Source organism: Bos mutus, chromosome 13 (genome assembly GCF_027580195.1).
Source record: "Bos mutus isolate GX-2022 chromosome 13, NWIPB_WYAK_1.1, whole genome shotgun sequence".
In the NCBI taxonomy this organism is placed as follows: Eukaryota; Metazoa; Chordata; class Mammalia; order Artiodactyla; family Bovidae; genus Bos; species Bos mutus.
The window spans coordinates 60915076-60930065 of record NC_091629.1 but is presented as its reverse complement, the minus strand read 5'-3'; the positions used below and the strand labels follow the sequence as shown (position 1 = coordinate 60930065).

General features: G+C 42.9%; 1 non-coding gene across 1 annotated transcript; it reads left to right on the top strand.

Annotated features, from left to right (window-relative positions):
- The first annotated feature begins 11099 nt into the window (after positions 1-11099).
- TRNAW-CCA (transfer RNA tryptophan (anticodon CCA)) lies at positions 11100-11172 on the top strand. The gene has a single exon. It is a non-coding gene; the product is annotated as a tRNA-Trp (tRNA).
- The last annotated feature ends 3818 nt before the right edge of the window (positions 11173-14990 follow it).

The following is a 14990-nucleotide window of genomic DNA, read 5'->3' as shown; positions in this document are numbered from 1 at the left end:
TTTGATTAGCAACCATTGAATATGCCCTCTGGGGCTTCCCTGATAGCTCAGTTGGTAAAGAATCTGCCTGCTATACAGGAGACCCTGGTTTGATTCCTGGGTCAGGAAGATCCCTTGGATAGGCTACCCACTCCAGTATTCTGGCCTGGAGAATTCCATGGGGTTACAAAGAGTCGGACATGACTCAGCGCCTTTCCCTTTCACTTTGGGACTCAGGGAAGGTCATGGAGGCTGATGCTTATTCCCTACAAACAAGAAATGGGGGACAGAAAGGCTTCTGTTCCTAGAAGCCCCACAGTGTCTTGCTCAGTTTCAGATGGGATAGTGGGAGGTCTCCTCCAGCATGCAGGGGATGGCGGGGCATTGTCTACAAAGACCTCACAAACCATGATGGAATCAATACAAGCAGTTGTGCTTTGACTACTACTATACCCTGCGTGATAAAATGATCCTTCCTAAAAAAAATCTTTTGTTGGTCTAAATTCTAAACAATTGCTGTGGTGATTGCTGCTTTCTATAATATATGTAAGCTAAAAATTATCATATTTTAATTACTTATCTTTTTTTGTTTTTTAAAAAATTAGTTATTTTTAAAACTTGTGGTAAAATTTACTACATAATAGGCAATTTCCCATTTTAACCGTTTTGAAGAGTAGAGTTAGTGTCATTACGTGCATTCATGTTGTTGTGCAGCCATCACTACCTTCCATACACAGAACCCTTTTTCAATTTTTGCAAAATTGAAACTCCATCCCCATTAAACACTAACTTCCTGTTCCCCTCCCCCAGCCCCTGGTGACAACCCTTCTACTTTCTGTCTCTATGAATTGACTGCTCTACATACCTCATAGTAGCACAGTCATTACTTTATATAATAAACATATGGTGCTAACTTATGGAGCTAATTGCAAAGCTATCCCCACAGAGAACTCAGTTACCTATATAGTTTCAAGAGTAAGTTTCCAACATGACATAATTGTTGACATTACTCAGTCACAGTTGGTGTCTGCAGCCTCTGTGGTCTTAGGTATATCCACGTTTAAACCAATTCAAAATAAACAATGACTTTTAGAGAATAGTTTTAGAGAAGAAGAAATAGATCTGAGTCACTTCAATTCTATCACTCTGAGTGACCACTTGGAGTTCCTATTTGTGTTTAAAATTTGAAATAGTAAAATAGAATGTGAGCTATGAGGTAAAATATTTTTGTCTGGTAGGTGTAAAATTTGGTTCACACATGAAATATTTTAAATTTGAAAAAATCTTTTAAAATTATTTTTTCTCTTGTAATTACTGATTGTTATAATTAAAATTTACTTTTTCTCTTTTAATTACTGTTTGTTGTAAAACAAAAAATGGACCAAGAAATTGGTGAGCTACAGTCCATGGGGTAGCAAAGAGTTGGACACGACTGAGCACCTTTCACTTTCACTTTTCACTTCTGTTTAAGGGAAACGAAAAAATAAAATAAAACAGGCAGTTGATATTTGATAATATTATGATTTCATAAATGTCTACTAAATACCAAGATTACAGAGAACATAGGTGGTTTATTAAAACTATTTTCTTCCGATTTTATTGAGATGTAATTGACCTATTATGTCAAGGCTGTATATTGTCACCCTGCTTATTTAACTTATATACAGAGTACATCATGAGAAATGCTGGACTGGATGAAGCACAAGCTGGAATCAAGATTGCTGGGAGAAATATCAATAATCTCAGATATGCAAACGACACCACCCTTATGGCAGAAAACAAAAAAAGAACTAAAGAGCCTCTTGATGAAAGTGAAAGAGGAGAGTGAAAAAGTTGGCTTAAAACTCAACATTCAGAAAGCTATGATCATGGCATCTGGTCCCATCACTTCATGGCAAATACATGGGGAAACAGTGAAACCAGTGACAGACTTTATTTTGGGGGGCTCCAAAATCACCGCAGATGGTGACTGCAGCCATGAAATCGAAAGATGCTTGTTCCTTGGAAGAAAAATTATGACCAACCTAGACAGCTTATTAAAAAGCAGAGACATTCTTTTGCCAACCAAGGTCTGTCTAGTCAAAGCTATGGTTTTTTCAGTAGTCATGTATGGATATGAGAGTTGGACTGTAAAGAAAGCTGAGCATCAAAGAATTGATGCTTTTGAACTCTGGTATTGGAGAAGACTCTTGAGAGTCCCTTGGACTGCAAGGAGATCCAACCAGTCCATCCTAAAGGAAATCAGGCCTGAATATTCATTGGAAGGACATGATGCTGAAGCTGAAACTCCAATACTTTGGCCACCTGATGAGAAGGACTGACTCATTGGAAAAGACCCTGATGCTGGGAAAGATTGAGGGCAGGAGGAGAAGGGGACGACAGAGGATGAGATGGTTGGATGGCCTCACCAACTCAAAGGACATGAATCTGAGTAAACTCCAGGAGTTGGTGACGGACAGGGAGGCCTGCAGTGCTGCAGTCCATGCGGTCATAAAGAGTCAGACATGACTGAGTGACTGAACAGAACTGAACTGAATTGACATATAGCATTATATAAGTTTAAGCTACCATTCTGGGGCCCAGATTGCTGCTGGATGCATCAAAGAGATCTTGGAATAATTGGACATGGATGGACTGAGCATAAACCTCTGCCATGGTCAGGGCAATGTCCCCTCTATTGCTCTGATCAGTGTGCACAGTGGTGTCCAGCACAGTTGTAAGAAATCATTCTCACAACTTTGCCAAGTTTACTCTCTTGGTTGTGTTTCTTCAGGTGGGATATTTTTGGAATTATGGGAAATTTTAATAAATTCTTAGAAGTCTCACCCCATCAGTGAAAAATGGTGCAGACTGTAGATATCAAATAAAAAGCCTTTCCCAAAGAAGATGGGGTCAGTATGAAGCTGTCCATGCCACAGATTATTTTGAAAAATTAATCCTGACTTTGAAGTTAGGAAGATCTGCTTAGATTTTATGAAAATGGCCTTTAACTCTGCAACAACAAAAAATGAACAAGTAATGTTGACATAGAAAATAGAATTAAATATTGAAGAAGAATACATAGCAATGACAAAAGATGCTGGCCTACATTGCCACAAGAAACCCAAAGTGTAATGTGTAAATATCCCAGTCATTTTCCCCAAGAACTCAACACTTGTTCTAAAGGAACAGAGCAGGTAATGTCAAGGTTTACTCTCTGATTTTTGGAGAGGAAGAAAAACTTCGAAAGATTTTAGCAAATATGGAGGCAATGTATAGTGTCTTCTGGAGAAGATACTTGGAAGACAATGGAAGTTTTTCTTAGTATGAAGACTTTTGAAAGCCACTGGGATCAATTCCCAAGAACAAAAATACTGGCAGTGTTGCTATTTCTGGAGTTTATTGTGAAATGGGATTCATGGAAATATCTGCTAAACTGTATTCTTTTCCTAACTGTTTGTATATCTATTGTCTCATGTGGAAGGAGCATTTTGCAATTACAATTAATAAGCATTGTTCTCAAATTCAACTATAAGAAGAAAAATGGAAAATCTGACCATAGCATAGAATGTATTGCACATATTCATGAAGAAGATCAATCAAAGCTAAGTCTGTTATTGACAGATTTGCAGGAGTTATGACTGGAAAGCAGAAACTATAATTTATTATTGTCTACTGCAACAGTGAAAAGTAGAAATTCTATCTCTTTAAAAAATAAATTAATGCAATTAAAAATATTAATCATTCCTTTTTTTAAAAATAAATTTTTATTTTTAATTGTAGGATTATTTCTTTATAATGTGTTGATTTCCTTGGTTCAACAACGTGGATTAGCTATAAATATACATATATTGCCTCCTTCCCACCCTCCATCCAGCCCCAGGGAGCTCAGCCTGGTGCTCTGTGATGACCTGCAGGAGTGACATTTTTTTTGAACTGTAATACTTATTTCATTCTTAATTTTTTTATGGGCATGGCTATTATACAGCCATGTATATATTATGAAATTTAATGAAAGAACATTTTCATTGTGCTTCTATTCTGGTCATAACTACACATTATTTCATTTCATAATTATGACTGAAAATAATTTTGTCATATAGAGGAAGGGAGTGTTAAAACATGATCTGCTCTAGGCATTATGTTAGGAGTGCGGTTGTGATAGAGTCGTCTTTGCACGCTGCACAAAGAGGTCTTTTTTAATTGAGATATTCAGAATATTGTATCTTCTTAACTCTTGATCAAAGTTTGAGGTTGGAGCTGGGACCTGGGTCATACTTGACATCTTCCATGTCCTGGGACAGTAGAGTGTATCACAAACCTCGCTCATGATGGGTTCTTCAATGAACACTTTTTAAAAAGAAGTAAATGAATGAATAAGTGAATGAAAAACTCTTCTTTCTGGCAATCCCCTTCTGCACAAAGAAGCTTGTGGAATTTTAATAGGATTTAGAAGAGATTTAAAAATACACACACAAAAAATTTGCAAAGGATGAAATTGTTTATTAGTGTAAGGTTTGTGAGCTCTATAAACTTTGGTGTGGTTTTTAATACCGCGGTTATATACAGTCTAATTAGCAAGAAAGTACGAACCATGAAAACGGTGTTCCTTTAATGAATAAAATTTAATTTGAGAGGAAGCTAAGTTGTTAGGAAAGATGACACAGTAACAAGAACTGCAATCAGCAGAAAACAACATGAAAAAGAAGGGACATTATCTGAATAGTTGTAGAAACTCTTATGTGTGTTATGGCACTGCTGTGAAACTTAATAGAACTTTTGGTTCAAAGCTTCAATTGTGGATCCATCACATTGAATCTAAAATAATCCAGTAACTCAAGAAGGGTGATAGTTGCTTCCTTCCTCTTCTGCACTCACTGATGGTAATTAAGAAGTAAGCTGGGAAAGCTAAAAAAAGGTACAATGAAAAAGAGGAAGTGTGTGAAAACGGCTGATGTGAGATTTCAGTCCATTTTCAGTTTGTGTGTGTGTGCTGTCCATACACCACTATGGGCTCTCACACTAGGACTCCCAGCTCCTTTCAGAAACACAGGAGAACCTGTCCACTCTTTCGACTCTTTGCGACCCCATGGACTATAGCCCATCAAGTTCCTTTGTCCACTGAATTTTCCAGGCAAGAATACTGGAGTGGATTGTCATTTCCTTCTCCAGGGGATCTTCCCAACCCAGGAATCAAACCCTTGTCTCTTCTGTCTCCTGCATTGGCAGGTGGATTCTTTACCAACTGTGCCAGCTGGGAAGCCCCTTGTGTGCATGCTAAGTCACTTCAGTCGTGTCCAACTCTTTGCCACCCTATGGAATGTAGCCCTCCAGGCTCCTCTGTCCATGGGATTCTCCAGGCAAGAATACTGGAATGGGTTGCTAGGCCCTGCTCTAGGGGATCGTCCTGACCCAGGGGTTAAGCCTGGGTCTCTTACCTCTCTTGGACTGGCAGGCAGGTTCTTTACCACTAGCTCCAGCTGGGAAGCCTGGCAAGCCCCGTAGTTCCTACCAAGTATGTAGGCTAGTTAAGGGCTTGGATTGGAAGCATGAAACGTGAGTAGAGTTGGAACAAAAAGAACTTAGGGTGAATTATGTAGAAGAGGCTATTGAGTTAGCATCTGCAAAGGGTTTCTGTTAATGCAGAGGAGAGACCAGGAGAAATGTGTTGACTGCAACATTATTTATAACTATGAAATATCAGGAACAGCAGGGAAAGGATTAAGTAAGTGATGGTACCTCTACTTGTGAATCTCCATTATCAAGAAAAGGTGTATTATGAAGAGTTAATAATTAGACAAAAGAGTTGATCCCTGCTTCATTACTGCAATTACAGCTGTCTTATGGGAAAATCTAATTAGACTCAAAAGGAAGTGTCTGGCTCTCTTGAGATAAAATACACATTCAATAACCTGGCTCATACCATCTGTTATTGCCTCTCTAGAATCAGCATTTACACTTCTCTTGTGCCCTTCTCCTCCTTGCTGCATACATGTTATTCCCTGTACCTAGAAGAGTCTTCCCAGGTAACCCCTGATAATTCTTTCTGTCTTAGCTGGGATCTCACTTCATGAGGTGGGGGGTGGGGAGAAGACCTTCCCTGACCACCCCCTCCAGGACAAGATTTTGTGCTATCTATACAGGATCATAACTGCCCTGTTACCTCTGACATTAGACCACACGTTCAAAGAGGGTGAGCAGCATTGTATCCCCAGGACCTGAAACAATCCTTCACACACAAAACACTCAATGAATATCTGGAAAGTCTTCATATTAAGTGAAAATGGGAGGATCCATAGTTGTATGTATAATATAATTACAACTATTCCTTTAAAAAAAACTATCTTTCAAACAACAGAAATGATACATTGTATAACAAAAAGTTGTTTCAATTGCCAATTTTCTATTGCCGCCATGTATTATTTTCACACCCCCCCCAAAGGATACTCTTGTTATTTCAAAAACACAAGAGAAAAGAGGAAACTCTCTGAATTCAATGGTGCTGTTGAGAATGGTGTTTCAAGCATAGTACCTATATCTATGATTTGAGTTAAAAAAAAAAAAAAGGCTGTGGTAATCTCTGGGTGGAGGGAAGTTGCATTTATATAAACGACTCATATGTAGGCCACAGTGGAGATGGGCCCAGAGTGAGAGGGGAAATGAAACAGAGGGCTGGTGGCATCTGCTGGGAGGCAGGCAGGAGAGTGCTCCTTGGAAGACAGAGGACAAGGCTTGCAAGACAAGTTTTGCACAGGAACAGGGGTGGATCAGTGGATCCGGAGGAAATTGAAGGGATGCTGAAGAAGTAGCTGGGGAAAGCATGAGAAGAATGAAGGACAAGCAGGAGCAGATAATCTCCAGGCAGGCAAGGATGGGCTCTCATGATTTAGATCCATGAAGGGAAAGAGGGAGAGGGAAACCCAGAGGGAAAAGTGGTCAAGTGGAGATGATGGAGGTGGTCATGGTGGGGGTGTGTGGATCTGTGGATCTAGGGCACATGGACAAACAAGGTCCTCAGAAAAGATCCCAAGAGAAAGTCAAAGAAGGAGACTCAACTTGACCAAAGGCATCATCATAATTTATCTGAAAAGAAGTTCAAGGTACACAAAAGAAAGGTGTCAAAGGTGAAGGAAACTTGGGAGTTCAACTCAGATGAATCAATCTCCCATGTGATGAAACTCAGCTGAAAGTCAGCAGGCATGTGACTACCCCAGCGTGGGACCCGGAGGGAGGAACTGGGGAGAGGGACGCGGGGGTGGAGATGAGAAGCTGTTTGTTGTACTAGAACCACTGGGTGGAGGTGAGCATCCCTAACAATTTCTGACTTGTTGGGCGGCAGCTGGGGCAGTTATGTAATGACCACTCCCAAGGACCTTCCTAAAATAACATAACCTCAGCAGCAGCTGATAATCACAAAGAAAACAACAGCACAAAAGGAAATCAGGGCGAGTTTTACTGACAGAGTGTTCCACCTTCAGCAAGAGAAAGCATGTCCCCCAGGGCTCAGGAGAAGAAACATGGAAGATGGTGGATGGGCCCTGCGGGGTCCAGGAGACTCGGGTCGAGGACTCTGTGGGACTGCCCGCCAGCCACTCCGATCTCCTGGAAACAGCCCCTGCCCTTCTCGCTCCGGCTCTGGCTGATCCTCTTTAGGGCTGGAGAGTCAGATCCAAGCTGGTTCCTGTCTGAGTTTTGGGACTGGAGACCCAAAGCCATGCAGTTAATCATCTTAGTGTCAAAAGCACTGAGGTGTGTCAGATGTTCACCAAGCATATCAGTTAAGTAAAATGAATACTTCCACACCCAGGCCTCAACAAAAACGGACAGAAGAATCTGAGAATGCACCAGAAACCACCTGTGTACGTACACTACCAGTGAACCTGTTCTCTGTCTCAAGAACCAAGCTGTTGCAAGATCTCGCCCTGTGTCTGAGCAGTGATGTCATCACTACTCCAGGCAGGATACCTGCTGTGCCCACTCCCTGTCCCTGGCCGAGTGTGACCTCCAGGGCTTCTAGTGGTCAAGCCCCAAGTTCACACCTTGGAGCTGATGGAAATGTGGCTTTGGCTGCACACACACACACCACTAAAGTGTAAAACCTAGGAGCACAGAAATCACATTTCCTGGCATGGGGTGATGCTGGTCGTCAAGCAGAGAGACTCAAACTGATGACCTAAGTAGGACAAGAGATGCAGACAGTCTGGGGGGCCACTCAGATCTCTTGTTTCAGTTTATTCTCAGGCTCAGCTGCATCTCATCATCAAAATTTCTCTTAGATTCTTGAGTCTATGAATTCCCCTTTGGAACTAAACTAGCTTGAGTTGGAGTTCTGTCTCTTACCAGCCCAACAACACACAGAGGCTAGTGAAATCAGCTTGGGCACTCACCGAAAAGCATCTAGCTGCCAAGGAAGAGGAGCACAAACCTAACAACAGAAGCAGGCTAGTAAGGGTCTGGTGGGAGGTGAGGACCCAGAGGTTCTTGCCTTTTTAAAAATGATTTTTCTTTTATTTTTAATTGTAGGATAATTGCTTTATAATGTCTGTTAGTTTCTGCTGTACAACATGAATCAGCTATATGTATACATAAATCCCTTCCCTCTTGACCCTCCCTCCTACTCCTCTACCCCACCCCTCTAGGTCATCACAGAACACCAAGCTGAGCTCCCTGTGTTATACAACAACTTCCCACTAGCTATCCATTTCACACGTGCTAGTGTACATGTTTCAATGCCACTGTCTCAGTTCATCCCACCCTCTCCTTCCCCAGCTGTGTCCACAAGTCTGCTGTCTGCATCTGAGTCTCTCTTCCTAACCTGCAAGAAGTTCTTGACGTTGGAATTATCCCAGTGAATACTGCTGTAGGTAACTAGATCAAGCTAGAAAGCTGGGACAGGGTGAATAAAGGAGGTACCTAAAAGAGCTGGGAAGCAGGTGGGGGCACCAGCAAGGATGCAGATGCTGCTGTTACCCGTGACCACGACCATGAACAGGAGAGCAGTTTTAACCACCAAATTAGGGAGCTCATCATTTAGAGGAGGAATTTGGCTGATGTTGGGGATGGTCAGACACATGCAATGCACGTAACTCAAGCACTATATTCAAGGTATAGTGCTGCCAATCTGCAAGATTAGGACATAAATGCAACTCGTAAAAGAAAACTATATAAAATGTCAGCCATAGAGCAAATCATATGTCTGCACACAATGGGGTGACCATAGAACCCCACCAGCAACTGTCCCGGTATACTATTGTTTGGGCATAATTGTTCACAGCTCCCTCCTTCATTCAAAAAGTATCTGTTTGAAGGATAAATTCTATGGTCACCCCAGTGAATGGCTAACTCGATCCTGTGTCACCATGGAAGGGAGGGTTGGATTTCAGCGTCCTAACATGGAAGGGCAATGGCAACTTTTGCCCTGAAAGCTACAGGGAAGCCACAGAGAGCAGTGAGAGGAGGAGGAGGAGGGAAGTGGCCATTTGGGGAAGAAAGAAAAAAGCAAAACTGCTGGCCAGTGTCGGTAGGAAAAAAGAGGAAGATATAAGAAACAAATCAAATGATTTGGAAATAAGAAAATCAGCATCCAAAAGAAAATTGCCGAGGACAGAATGGGTGGAGCTGCCGGTGAGGTCTGGTGAGCTCCAAACACAGGACACGTGGTCCCAGGCACAGTGGGATGACTTTGGGGAACACTCGAGTGTCACAGATGGAGATGAGTGAGTCACAGAGGTAGAACCAGACCGGGCAGAATCTGGGGCTGGGTGAGCTTGCCGCAGGCACTCAGGTCAGTGTGTATCACTGCCAGGGACCAGAGCTGTGCAGTGATGATGAATAGTGAGTTCAGGACTAAGGTCTGGTCAAGGGATAAAGCACCAGGTAGCCCTCTGAGGGGTCTGTTGTTCTGAAGTTGTGCTTTTTACCCTGAGAAATTCAAGGTTTCTGGTCAACCCTAACTCTGGGATAGACACCGAATCCTAAAGATATGAACACCTTAGATTGACTCCTTAGCTCAGCAGGACAAGGAAGATGAGATCCAAGGAGGTGAAGTGGCTTGTGGTGTCCCTGCACAGCCAGACAATGGCAGACCTGCAGCTAGGACCATGGTAGCCTGATGTTCATGGTGATGCATGTGTGGATCATAAAGGACACACTGGTCCTTGAGATTTTTCCAAGAAACCCTTCCGTTAGAAAATCAACCTTGAGTCCTAAAACAGTAAAGGGCCTCAGAAACCTTGAAATAAAGATCAGTTAAATTCAGGACCTTCTGAACTTATTTGATTATTCTGTCTTTTTTTTTTTTTGGCCCTGCCCCCCAACGTGGAACATGGAATTTCATTTTGAGAGGCACATCTAACAACACACATTGGAAATGCAATCCGTGTGGTCCTCGGCTGCTTAAAACACACCCAATTTTCCTGGGGTGGAGGTGCTGCCTTGTCTCCTTGGAGCCTTTGTGATTCAGGTCTGAACATACAGTCATGCTCTTCTGGTCAGTAAACATCTCAACCCTCTGGACTTTCTTTAATTGCCACCTCTTATGAAACTATAAGCTGGATCTAGCCAACAGGTATGAGACCCCTTGATACCCATGGCTGTCATTTCCTCCCTAAGATCGATGTTTTATGAACTTTACTTGGTATTTCCCATCATTCCAGACATGAAACCTACACTTCTGAGGAATGTAACCACATGCAGAAAAATTAATACACTAGAGATACTGCAACTCTAGGAAAGGAAGGAAGGAAACATTTATTTATTGAACATCTAATAAGTGATATGTGCCATGTGAGATGTTTTACATTGTTTTGCTCACTTGGTGTCTTTCCTTTGCCACAGTGTTTTCCAATCTAGACCGTCTTGGAAAGATGGTTTAATAATTCATGAAAACATACCCACAGGCTCAGAATTTTCCTTGCAGTGGGAGTGAAGTGCATGTAAAAAGGATGGGGTTGGACCCAGAAAATCTTTGATGTAGGAAAAGGTTTTGTGCAGTTGAGATACCATCTCCCCTTCCTACCTGGTCTCCATCCTCGCTGGCTTGTCCTGCTTCTTGGTTCCACTTAGTAGACTTATGCATAGAAAAGTACCAGGGAGTGAGTGTGGCATATTTATAATTTGAATAAAAACTAGATGGAGGGACTTCCCTGATGGTTCAAGGGCTAAGACTCTGCACTCCAAATGCAGGGGGTCCAGGTTCCATCCCTGGTCAGGGAACTTGATCCCACGTGCTGCGGCTAAGAGTTCGCATGCCACCATTAAGATTCGGTACAGCCAAATGAACAAAAAACTAGAAAGAGGGCAGTGCTTGAGGAAAGGGAGTGAATGATGGATGGTGACATTTCTGGCCTTGTGGGGAAGGCTGTTCTGCAGGAAGAACACAGGAACAATAATCCCTCCCAAGTCCCTCAGAGCACACTCTGTGGGCAGCTGTGTGCTCAGTCATCTGTAAGGTGGAAGCAGTGTGAAGATGCTGGTGTGGTGTTTTTGCATCTCACACCTTTACTGGCTCTAGCACAGGCTGGTTTAAAGCAGCTTTCAGGTGCCTGCAGGACATCTGCACACCCTAAAGCCCTTGTTGGAGACTGGTCCCTGGATGGCTTGCGCCACTGTTTCCTTTTTCTTCATCTTCCTCACTGGTCTATGTTCTCAGATTTCCCCAAAGTATAGAATGTAAAACTTGGGTGTAGCTGGAGAATAGTTTTTCTTGATTTTGCTCTGCTCTTCTCAGTTGCTTCAGCCATGTCTGACTCTTTGCAACCCCATGGACTGTAGCCACCCAGGCTCCTCTGTCCATGGATTTCTCCAGGCAAGAACGCAGAGTGGGTTGCCATTTCCTTCCCCAGGGGAATCTTCCCAACCCAGGGACTGAACCTGCATCTCCTGCATTTCCTGCACTGCAGGCAGATTCTTTCTGTGCTGGGCTACCAGGGAAGCCTGGGGATTAAAGAAAGTGTATGAAAAGGTCCCTCCCTGGAACAGTTGAACTGTGAGTAGCCCTGCTGGGTCAGGAAATGCAAGCAGATGGATGCACTATTGCTCTGGAAATCTGATTTGCCTGCATTAACAGAAGAAAAAACTTGAAAGTTTATATATGGATGAGATTTGGGATTTGCACCAAGCTCTGTTCACAGTTTTCCTGCTTGAAAAGCTGGATTCCTCTTGAAAAGTTGAAATTTCATTTCAAAAGGAGAGAGAGAGAAAGGGGGAGAGAGATTGAATCTTCCTGGCTATGTGATGCGAACCATCTGGTCAGTCAAGGTCAGGACTGGTCCCAGTGGAGGCCCCCAGGGCATTTTTGGAAGGGGTATTGGGGAATCACTCTAGCGTGCAGCTCTGTTCACATGGCCTGAGAGAGAAATTTCCCCAGACCGGTGCTGACCACTGTTTACTTCTCAGAGGGACTCTGGGCACCTTGCCCTCACCACTTCCTTCCCACGCTCTCCCTTGCTTTCTCTGCCAATCTATAAACACTACAGTATTAACACCTAAGTCTTCAGAGAAATGAATTCTCCTCATCTAAAAAAGTGTTATTCTAAACTATTGCCTATAGAACTGGCTGTGCATGAGTGCTAAGTCATTCAGTCGTGTCCAACTCTTTGCAACCCCATGGACCATAGCCCGCCAGTCTCTCCTGTCCATGGAATTCTCTAGGCAAGAATACTAGAGTGGGTTGCCATGCCATCCTCCAGGGGATCTTCCCGACCCAGGGATCAGACCCACATCTCTTAGGTCTCCTGCATTGGCAGGTGGATTCTTTACCACCTGCAACACCTGGGAAGCCCATAGAACTGGCTAGTTAGAATTTATCAGTTCAGTTCAGTTGCTTAGTTGTGTTCAACTCTGCGACCCCCTGGACGGCAGAAAGCCAGACTTACCTGTCCATCATCAACTCCCGGAGCCTGTTCAAACTCATGTCCATCAAGTTTGTGATGCCATCCAACCATCTCATCCTCTGCCTTCCCCTTCTCCTGCCCTCAATATTTCCCAGCATCAGGGTCTTTTCCAATGAATCAGTTCTTTGCATCAGGTGGCCAAAATATTGGAGTTTCAGCTTTAGCATCAGTCCTTCCAATGAATATGCAGGCCTGATTTCCTTTAGGACTGACTGGTTTGATCTCCTTAGAGTCCAATAGCTGTTCAGAACTAAATGGAAGAGTTTAGCATCATCTTATGTATTTTTTTTAGTTTCATGGCCACAAATGCCTGAACCACGAATTGAAAATATGCTATAAGGTGAAAGGATCGATGATCACAGCAGAGAGAGGTCTGGGGAAGATTTACCAGGATTCTGTTAATTCAGAGCTCGAGAGGTAATCTTCCAAGAAAGTAAGATGATGGTCCAAAAACCCCACAGCTGCCGAGGGCCAAAACCAGAAGAGCCTAGGTGTTTCTGACAGCTGGCTCCATCCTGTTTCTAGAACAACATGGTTCAAAAGACACTGAAGGAAAGTCTGTTATATCATAGTTTAGAATGGGAGGCTGAGGATGGATGCATTCAAATTATAGATATTTTTGAAAGAAAGATATAAAAAGTTTAATGTGATAGTAATAGGGAACCTATGAAGATTTCAGCCTGGTGGATTTATCTTCAGAATTCAACAGAGTGCTCCAACAGAAGCCCATTTCTCCAGGGACTACACATTCTCAGGGGCAGACCCTGCCATCTCGGGACTTGTGTGCAGCACAGGTCCTCAGAGTGAAGCTGCTGTAGCACTCCCTTGTCTGGGACACTCCAATGTCCAAATAAAAAAGTAAAGAAATGGGGACTTCCCTGGTGGTCCAGTGGCTGAGACTGCACTCCCAATGCAGAGGGCCCCGGTTTGATCCCTGATCAGGGAACTGGATTCTTCCTGCAGCAACTAAGATTTTGCATGCTGCAATGAAGATCATAGATCTTGTGAAGCTAAATAAACAACAAAAAATGCAAAATGATAAAAAAGAGAGGTAAAAAAATAGGCATAAGAAGAACAAACTACTATGTATAAAATAAATCAGCTGTAAAATTATGCAGTACAGCCTGGGAATAGAGCCAGTATTTTATAATAACTTTAAATGGAGTATAATCTAGAAAAATATTGTATCACTTTGCTATACACCTGAAACTAATGTAATATTTTAAATCAACTATACTAAGGAGATCCAACCAGTCCATTCTGAAGGAGATCAGCCCTGGGATTTCTTTGGAAGGAATGGTGCTAAAGCTGAAACTCCAGTACTTTGGCCACCTCATTCGAAGAGTTGACTCATTGGAAAAGACTCTGATGCTGAGAGGGATTGGGGACAGGAGGAGAAGGGGACGACAGAGGATGAGATGGCTGGATGGCATCACTGACTCGATGGACGTGAGTCTGAGTGAACTCCGGGAGTTGGTGATGGACAGGGAGGCCTGGCGTGCTGCGATTCATGGGGTCGCAGAGTCGGACACGACTGAGCAACTGATCTGATCTGATCTGATCTGATACTTCAATAAAATTTTTTTAAAAGGAATAGATGAAAAGAGAAATATATATGTTATTCTTTTAAGGTACTTTTTTCTAAAGTATTCTTTGATAAGCTTTGTTTCAGGACAGGAAATAAAAGAAGTTTGCATTTCCTTTCACTACAGCAGTGACCATACCAACCACAGTTTCTGTGGTCAAAACTACCGTTCTCTGATTTTTCTGATGCCCTATTTTCACTGCTATGAGTTAGCATCTATTAGCATTAACTATAGGAGAAGGCAATGGCACCCCACTCCAGTACTCTTGCCTGGAAAATCCCGTGGATGGAGGAGCCTGGTAGGCTGCAGGCCATGGGGTCACTAAGAGTCAGACACGACTGAGCGACTTCACTTTCACTTTTCACTTTCCTGCATCAGAGAAGGAAATGGCAACCCACTCCAGTGTTCTTGCCTGGAGAATCCCAGGGACGGCGGAGCCTGGTGGGCTGCTGTCTGTGGGGTCGCACAGAGTCGGACACTGAAGCGACTTAGCAGCAGCAGCAGCAACAGCATTAACTATTCTTCTCCTAAAAGGCGTTTACTATTTATTTAA